Below are 8,586 nucleotides of genomic sequence, written 5' to 3' on the forward strand. Positions count from 1 at the left end.
CTAATGTATTAACCTAAATATATATATATATATATATATATATATATATATATATATATATATATATATATATATATATATATATATATATATATATATATATATATATATATATATATATATATATATATTTCTTCTGTGTGTAACAATAGACTCTCTCACCACCGAACCGTCTATAAGTATTCAGAGTGAGGTCCTATCAATCCGATCTCTGAGAGGGTACGTAACGTCCTGATGCCGAGAACTTGCTTTCGATCTTTTGAAAGGACCTGGCCGAGTCAAAGTCACTAATAAGCTCCGGTTTTATTTTTTATTACTTTCCCGTGATCCGACGTCAGTGACCTTGATAATTGCGACGAAAGTTGGTAACTTGAAAAACAAAATTTTGATTTTTTCTTATAGAGAAGGATTAAATGACGCTGGTTACCGGTGGTAATTACCTCTCTCTCTCTCTCTCTCTCTCTCTCTCTCTCTCTCTCTCTCTCTCTCTCTCTCTCTCTCTCTCTCTCATACAAACACACACGATATCTCTCTCTCACACACACTATATATATATATATATATATATATATATATATATATATATATATATATATATATATATATATATATATATATATATCTTACTCACACACAATCTCTCTCTCTCTCTCTCTCTCTCTCTCTCTCTCTCTCTCTCTCTCTCTCTCTCTCTCTCTCTCTCTGCTTACTATTTTAAGTAATCGACCACATGTCCTGATTACAGGATCTCAGAAAACAAAGTTGTGAGCAAAACATCTCGCAGCAGAGAGAGAGAGAGAGAGAGAGAGAGAGAGAGAGAGAGAGAGAGAGAGAGAGAGAGAGCCTCGTTTATAATTAAGGCAACCCAGTCTCCCAATTAGCGATAACCGTTTTTGGAGGAGAGGCGATAACAGCCGATTATCGCTCTGGGCGATTGATAGAATTATTTGGTTCCACCGGAGTTCCTGTTTGATTGGAGACCATTAATTTGGCGATACTTCTTTCGTTCATTCTCTTTCTTATTCATTCTGTTGTTCTCTCTCTCTCTCTCTCTCTCTCTCTCTCTCTCTCTCTCTCTCTCTCTCTCTCATTTCATATTTTATATTTTGATGTCTATTAACCATTGTGAAATAGAAAGAAAGTTTTTTTATTTTTTCATCTCTCTCTCTCTCTCTCTCTCTCTCTCTCTCTCTCTCTCTATCTCTCTCTCTCTCAATCAGCCTGGTAACCGACTCTCTGAGTGGAATATTGATTGCATTAATTAGCAATTGAAGGAGGAATTATGATTATGACTCCTGTTGCCAGCAATTCTAATTTGGTTATGATTGAAACTTCTTTATTAGATTAAATTGAAGTCTTATATTATGAAGCATGTCAGTGCAAGCATGGTTGAGGTGAGTGGCGCAGTGTGTGCTTGTTGGTAGTAGACTTGCTGGACTCTCTCTCTCTCTCTCTCTCTCTCTACACACACACACACACATATATTATATATATATATATATATATATATATATATATATATATATATATATATATATATATATATATATATATATGTACATAGATAGAGAGAGAGAGAGAGAGAGAGAGAGAGAGAGAGAGAGAGAGAGAGAGAGAGAGAGAGAGAGACTTCAGCCCATTTTATCTTTCCTTAAGCCAAATTGAACAACGCCGTATAGTACAGTGACTCCTCTCGACCTAATTACTTATGAAACCAAACTAATACTTAATCGAAACATGATAAAAAAAAAAAGAGATAAAAATGTCTATGTATGTATGTATATACGTACGTATGTATGTATACATTTTCTTCATCATAACTCCTCCTACCTGCTACCTGAATGTTCCTGCCCTCCGGCTGTTTATCTGGTTTTGAGGAAAGTAAACACGGGCTTTAGCGCGCCTGAAATATAGCTGAGGCGGCTAGCTAGGATTGTTTGAGTCTCTCTCTCTCTCTCTCTCTCTCTCTCTCTCTCTCTCTCTCTCTCTCTCTCTCTCTCTCTCTCACACACACACACACATATATTATATATATATATATATATATATATATACATCTCTCTCTCTCTTATATATATATATATATATATATGTACATAGATAGAGAGAGAGAGAGAGAGAGAGAGAGAGAGAGAGAGAGAGAGAGAGAGAGAGAGAGAGAGACTTCAGCCCATTTTATCTTTCCTTAAGCCAAATTGAACAACGCCGTATAGTACAGTGACTCCTCTCGACCTAATTACTTATGAAACCAAACTAATACTTAATCGAAACATGATAAAAAAAAAAGATAAAAAAATGTCTATGTATGTATGTATATACGTACGTATGTATGTATACATTTTCTTCATCATAACTCCTCCTACCTGCTACCTGAATGTTCCTGCCTCCGGCTGTTTATCTGGTTTTGAGGAAAGTAAACACGGGCTTTAGCGCGCCTGAAATATAGCTGAGGCGGCTAGCTAGGATTGTTTGAGTCTCTCTCTCTCTCTCTCTCGCTCTCTCTCTCTCTCTCTCTCTCTGTCTTTAGGGAGAGAAATAATGTGAAGGAGGCGGGGGAAGCCGTGTTTGAAATTGAAAACTATAATTTTCTGTTTTTGAATTGAAGTGCGTTGAGGAAAATCTCTCTCTCTCTCTCTCTCTCTCTCTCTCTCTCTCTCTCTTAGGGAGAGAAATAATGTGAAGGAGGCGGGGGAAGCGGCGTTTTAAATTGAAAATTATAATTTTTTGTTTTTGAATTGAAGTGCGTTGAGGAAACATTCTCTCTCTCTCTCTCTCTCTCTCTCTCTCTCTCTCTCTCTCTCTCTCTCTCTCTCTCGGGAGCGGGGTAGTGTAACGCAGGCGGGGGGAAGCATCAGCGTTTTAAAGGGAAAAATGATAGTAATTTTTTATTTCTGAACTGAAATGCATTAAGGAAAATCTCTCTCTCTCTCTCTCTCTCTCTCTCTCTCTCTCTCTGTAAACGCAAGTGGGGAACGAAGGTTTTAAGGGGAATAAGGAAATTGTCTTAATTTCTTTATTAAGATAGTGTTGTAACGGAATTTTCTCTCTCTCTCTCTCTCTCTCTCTCTCTCTCTCTCTCTCTCTCTCTCTCTCTCTCTCTCTCTCTCTGTTGCAGCGGTTCTCTGGAACCAACAAGGCACATTTTATCGCACGCTGTAAAGACGCATTATCCCGTTCTATCCTACCCCACACTAATTCAATCCTTATTGCAAAGGAGGCTGGGGCCTAAATTCGCTTCCACTATCACTTGAGATTTTTTTGTAATCCAGCCTCCGCTAGTTATGCCGAAGCAGGTATTCTCAAGCACTGCGTCATTGATTTTACCTGGGCTGCATCGCCTGAATTATTTACAAGATTTCCATTCGGTTATTAAGAAGAATATTCCTGAGGAGGTTTGCAGTGGTGTCAGTCAGCTGATTCTGAGGTGCTTCAGTTTAGTGTTTACTTTCGATTCTTTGATTTGCAGTGGGGTAAGTCATTGATTCTGGATTCCTTTTTCTGAGCAACTTCAAGGTTGACTTTGAATTCCTTAATTTGCAGTGGGATAAGTCACTGATTCTGACTCTCTTTTTCTGAGGAACTTCAAAGTTGTCTTTGAATTCCTTGATTTGCAGTGGGTTAAGTCACTGATTCTGGATTCCTTTTTCTGAGCAACTTCCAGGTTGACTTTGAATTTCTTGATTTGCAGTGGTATAAGTCATTGATTCTGGCTTCCTTGAGCAACTTTGGTTCAAGGTTGACTTTGAATTCCTTGATTTGCAGTGGGATAAGTCATTGATTCTAGCTGTCTTTTTCTGAGCAACTTCAAGGTTGACTTTGAATTCCTTGATTTGCAGTGGGATAAGTCATTGATTCTAGCTCTCTTTTTCTGAGCAACTTCAAGGTTGACTTTGAATTCGTTGATTTGCAGTGGTATAAGTAATTGATTCTGGCTTCCTTTTTCTGAGCAACTTAAAGGTTGACTTTGAATTCTTTGATTTGCAGTGGGGTAAGTCATTGACTCTGGCTTCCTTTTTCTGAGCAACTTCAAGGTTGACTTTGAATTCCTTGATTTGCAGAGGGGTAAGTCATTGATTCTGGCTTACTTTTTCTGAGCAACTTCAAGGTTGACTTTGAATTCCTTGATTTGCAGTGGGATAAGTCATTGACTCTGGCTTCCTTTTTGTGAGCAACTTCAAGGTTGACTTTGAATTCCTTGATTTGCAGTGGGATAAGTCATTGATTCTGGCTTCCTTGAGCAACTTTGGTTCAAGGTTGACTTCGAATTCCTTGATTTGCGATGGGTTAAGTCATTGACTCTGGCTTCCTTTTTCTGACCAACGTCAAGGTTGACTTTCAGTGCAGTGGTATAAGTCATTGATTCTTGCTCTCTTTTTCTGAGGAACTTCAAAGTTGACTTTCAATTCCTTGATTTGCAGTGGGATAAGTCATTGATTCTCGATTCCTTGAGCAACTTCGATTCAAGGTTGACTTTCAATTCCTTCAGTTGCAGTGGTATAAGTCATTGATTCTGCCTGGCTGCCTTGAGCAACTTCAATTCAATGTTTACTATCAGTTCCTTGATGGAAGTTTGTGTTTAGTTATGAACTCAGCATCACCTGGTTATTTATGCTGATGCTTTTTATTTTTATCATATCTTTCGTGGGGTCTTTGTAAATCTGCCCTTTTTTGCCCGTCTTTGTGCGTTTACGTTGTAAATTTCGTTGATATTGGTATAAGGGTAATGTATCTGTTAGACAAAAAGTTATACCTGGGATTTTTGAAATATTTGTTTTTTCAAACGTGATAGCTACCTTTTTATTTATCATTACTTTGTCAGATATTTTGATATTAGTATAAGTGATAATTTTCTATTTATGCTTACATTGTAAAATATATTCATATTAGTATAAATGTTAAGTTTCTGCATACCAGAAATATTTTACATTAGATTTCTGAAATAATTGTCTGACAGTTTCCTTAATTTAATAATGTCATTTTATTATGAATACAAATATTTTAGAAATGAAACTGGGTCGCGAAAGAATTTTAGAGTTTTAGATAAATGAATTAAAGAAATTTAAATAGATATTGGAAAGAAACTCAGATAATTACTTTAGAGAGTTTTTAAGTAAACACATCTAAGAATTTAAGATATATGATTGTAATACAGAAAAAAAATTCCGTGTAAATATAGTTAAAGAATTTTATATAAGCTCTTAAAGAATGTTAGGTAAATTCTTGAAAGAATTTTGAGTAAATAACCCCCCCAAAATATAATGTAAATGCCTTATTACTTTAAAAAAAGTATTTAGTAAATATTTTGAATAAATACTTTCAAGAGTATAATGTAAATTCCAGGGAGAATTTTAATTAACGCGTCAAACAATTTCCCCAAAATAAACATTCCCCATCACCACACTCTACACACACACACACACACACACACACACACACACACACACACACACACACCACGGAAAACCCGTTAATTAACTCATCTAAAACATCTGAATTGAATTCCACTCGAATTTGCATCAACGCAGCTGACATTTTTCGAGACATGAAAAGCCAGCAGGTTGTATCCCATCTCTAATTTGCTCCTGTCAGGGGGATTGGCTTCAATCCGTTTGGATTCTCGATCACCGTTGGTAAATTGGGACTCTCTCTCTCTCTCTCTCTCTCTCTCTCTCTCTCTCTCTCTCTCTCTCTCTCTCTCTCTCAAGTGAATTAATGTTATACATAGAGGAAGTGATGCTTTAAGAAAAATTGTAGTTTCCTGTTTTCTGAATTGATAACTGTTGGAGAAGATCTCTCTCTCTCTCTCTCTCTCTCTCTCTCTCTCTCTCTCTCTCTCTCTCTCTCTCTCTCTCTCAAGTGAATTAATGTTAATACATAGAGGAAGTAATGCTCTAAGAAAAACTGTAGTTTCCTGTTTTCTGAATTGATAGTTGTTGGAGAAGATCTCTCTCTCTCTCTCTCTCTCTCTCTCTCTCTCTCTCTCTCTCTCTCTCTCTCTCTCTCTCTCTCTCTCTCTATAAAATGATAGATGATGCAAGTCAATGTTTTTTTAAAAATTTTTATTCTGCTGAATTATTTAATATTTAGTTAGGATAGAGGTTACAATTACCTGAAGGAAAAACTCTCTCTCTCTTTCTCTCTCTCTCTCTCTCTCTCTCTCTCTCTCTCTCTCTCTCTCTCTCTCTCTCTCTCTCTCTCTCTCATCCTAGAGGGGATTTATTCCCCGTCCGCGATCTGGCTTATTGCAGTTTATTGGGCTCGAAAGTTGGTTGTTGGTTGACCGAACTTTGAATTGAATTTGGCCGCTTTGAAAAGTTAAAGGTGTCAAAGATTAATGACATTTGGAGATTTTAGAGTAACTGTGTAAATTGGTCCTTTTCATCACTTTATAATTGGTGATGTTTGCTAGAGGCTTGATTAGAGGAGAGAGAGAGAGAGAGAGAGAGAGAGAGAGAGAGAGAGAGAGAGAGAGAGAGAGAGAGAGAGAGAGAGAGATTTTCCCTGACATATCAGTTCAGAAAAGAAGTAAATTTTCATCTTCCCTTTAAACATCACTTCCAACAAGCGTTATTTCTCTTCAGGAGAGAGAGAGAGAGAGAGAGAGAGAGAGAGAGAGAGAGAGAGAGAGAGAGGAATTACTGTGTTTAGGTCATCAGTACGTTTTGTGTATAACATAATCATGTCATTCACTTATCATCTACAAATGTACCGTAACTCTAAGAAATTAAAGATCTGTTATATATAATTTTAAGGCCGTATATTATACAGTCTTGAAAATGTAATAGTGATTCTCTTTCTTATGATAATTACATTACTGCAAGCACTGCGGTCAGGATAACAAGTCACAGATATAATAGGCGGAGGTCATGAAATGTAATTTCTTACCAGATTTTTTTTTTTTTTGTGAATGATTCGCGTCATGTTTTATATTAACCTTTATTGAGATTTCCAGGTATTAAGAAATAATTTGTATAAATTTTAGCCTCTCATGTAATGGATAGGAAAATTATTTAAAGCTATTTATATATAATTATCTCTTTTTCGTTTCCAGGAACCTTAAATAAGTAAAAGTCTATTAGGTTCAGAATTTTAAGAGATAATCCATTTTTATTTTTTTTTCTAAATGATTTGCCTTACTCCCAATCTTCCTTCTTATATAGATCTTATATGAGAGCCAGTAGCGAGGGAGAGCTTGGCCCGGGCTGGACAACGGCAAATCTAAACGTTTGTTTCTTTGAGACTATTTGCGTCACACACAAAATGATATATTCAGATAAACATTTGGTGTTCTGTAATACGGTGCTAAAGACTATTTACAGATTTTGTAAGTTTAAGGTTAATTTTTAGTTTTCTGTAAAAGAAAACTATTGTGCCGGCTTTGTCTGTCCGTCCGCACTTTATTCTGTCCGCACTTTTTTCTGCCTGCACTTAGATCTTAAAAACCACTGAGGCTAGAGGGCTGCAAATTGGTATGTCGATTATCCATCCTCCAGTCATCAAACATACCAAATTGCAGCCCTCTAGCCTCCTCTGTAGGTTTTATTTTATTTAAGAATAAAGTTTTTATTTTGTTTAAGATTCAAGTTAGCCATAACCAGTCTTCTGGCAACGATATTGGATAGGCCACCACTGGGCAGTGGCTAAAGTTTCATGCTCATACAGCATTATACCGAGACCACCGAAAGGTAGGTGTATTTTCCGTGGCCTTAATAATACGCTGTAGCGGCTGTACAGGAAACCCGATTGCGCCGAGGAAACTTCGGCGCAGTTTTTGTTTCATTCACATTCACTGTGACATGGATATGAATTACGTTGAATTACATTGAAAATAAAATTAGTTAGAAGTTTTGTATCCACTTTACGAAGGGGAAATTGACATCATTTACATAATTAATCTACTTTCATTTTTATTGTCGAAAACTTTGTACTCAAACTTTATCTTATCTTATTTATTTAATTGTTATCCTATTTCAACTTATCTCCTTTCACACCAACCACCTTCTCATAAGTTATAACTTTTTATTTATATATTTATTTATTTATTTTTTTTATCTTTTACTATGGCGCGAACGGACGTTTTCATATTTCTCAAAGGGGAATCCGTTTATTTTACGCATTGTCTGCCAGCCATCAAGATATACAGCCTTTGTTGTGCTAGTTTATGCAGCCATTATTTAACGGTACTTAATGACCTCTCTAGGTTGCTGGTACCTAGTCTAAATAAGAGAGAAGCATTGAAGTTAGGAGATGGAATATGTTGAATTTATAATTGAGTAGTTTTATGTATTTAGTTACGAGGGGGCTGTCCTGTGTTGGTTATAGAGTCTCTCTCTCTCTCTCTCTCTCTCTCTCTCTCTCTCTCTCTCTCTCTCTCTCTCTCTCTCTCTGTATTATGTCGCAAAAAGGTAAAGTTGTGTGTATAAGTATATTAAATCGCAGAAGATAAAAGTGTTGTGTGAATAGGAATTCTCTCTCTCTCTCTCTCTCTCTCTCTCTCTCTCTCTCTCTCTCTCTCTCTCTCTCTGATATCACAGAAGGTGAAATTACGAATGTATCAACGTATTGAATCATAGTAGGGAAAGTGAT

Source organism: Macrobrachium rosenbergii, chromosome 46 (assembly GCF_040412425.1).
Source record: "Macrobrachium rosenbergii isolate ZJJX-2024 chromosome 46, ASM4041242v1, whole genome shotgun sequence".
In the NCBI taxonomy this organism is placed as follows: Eukaryota; Metazoa; Arthropoda; class Malacostraca; order Decapoda; family Palaemonidae; genus Macrobrachium; species Macrobrachium rosenbergii.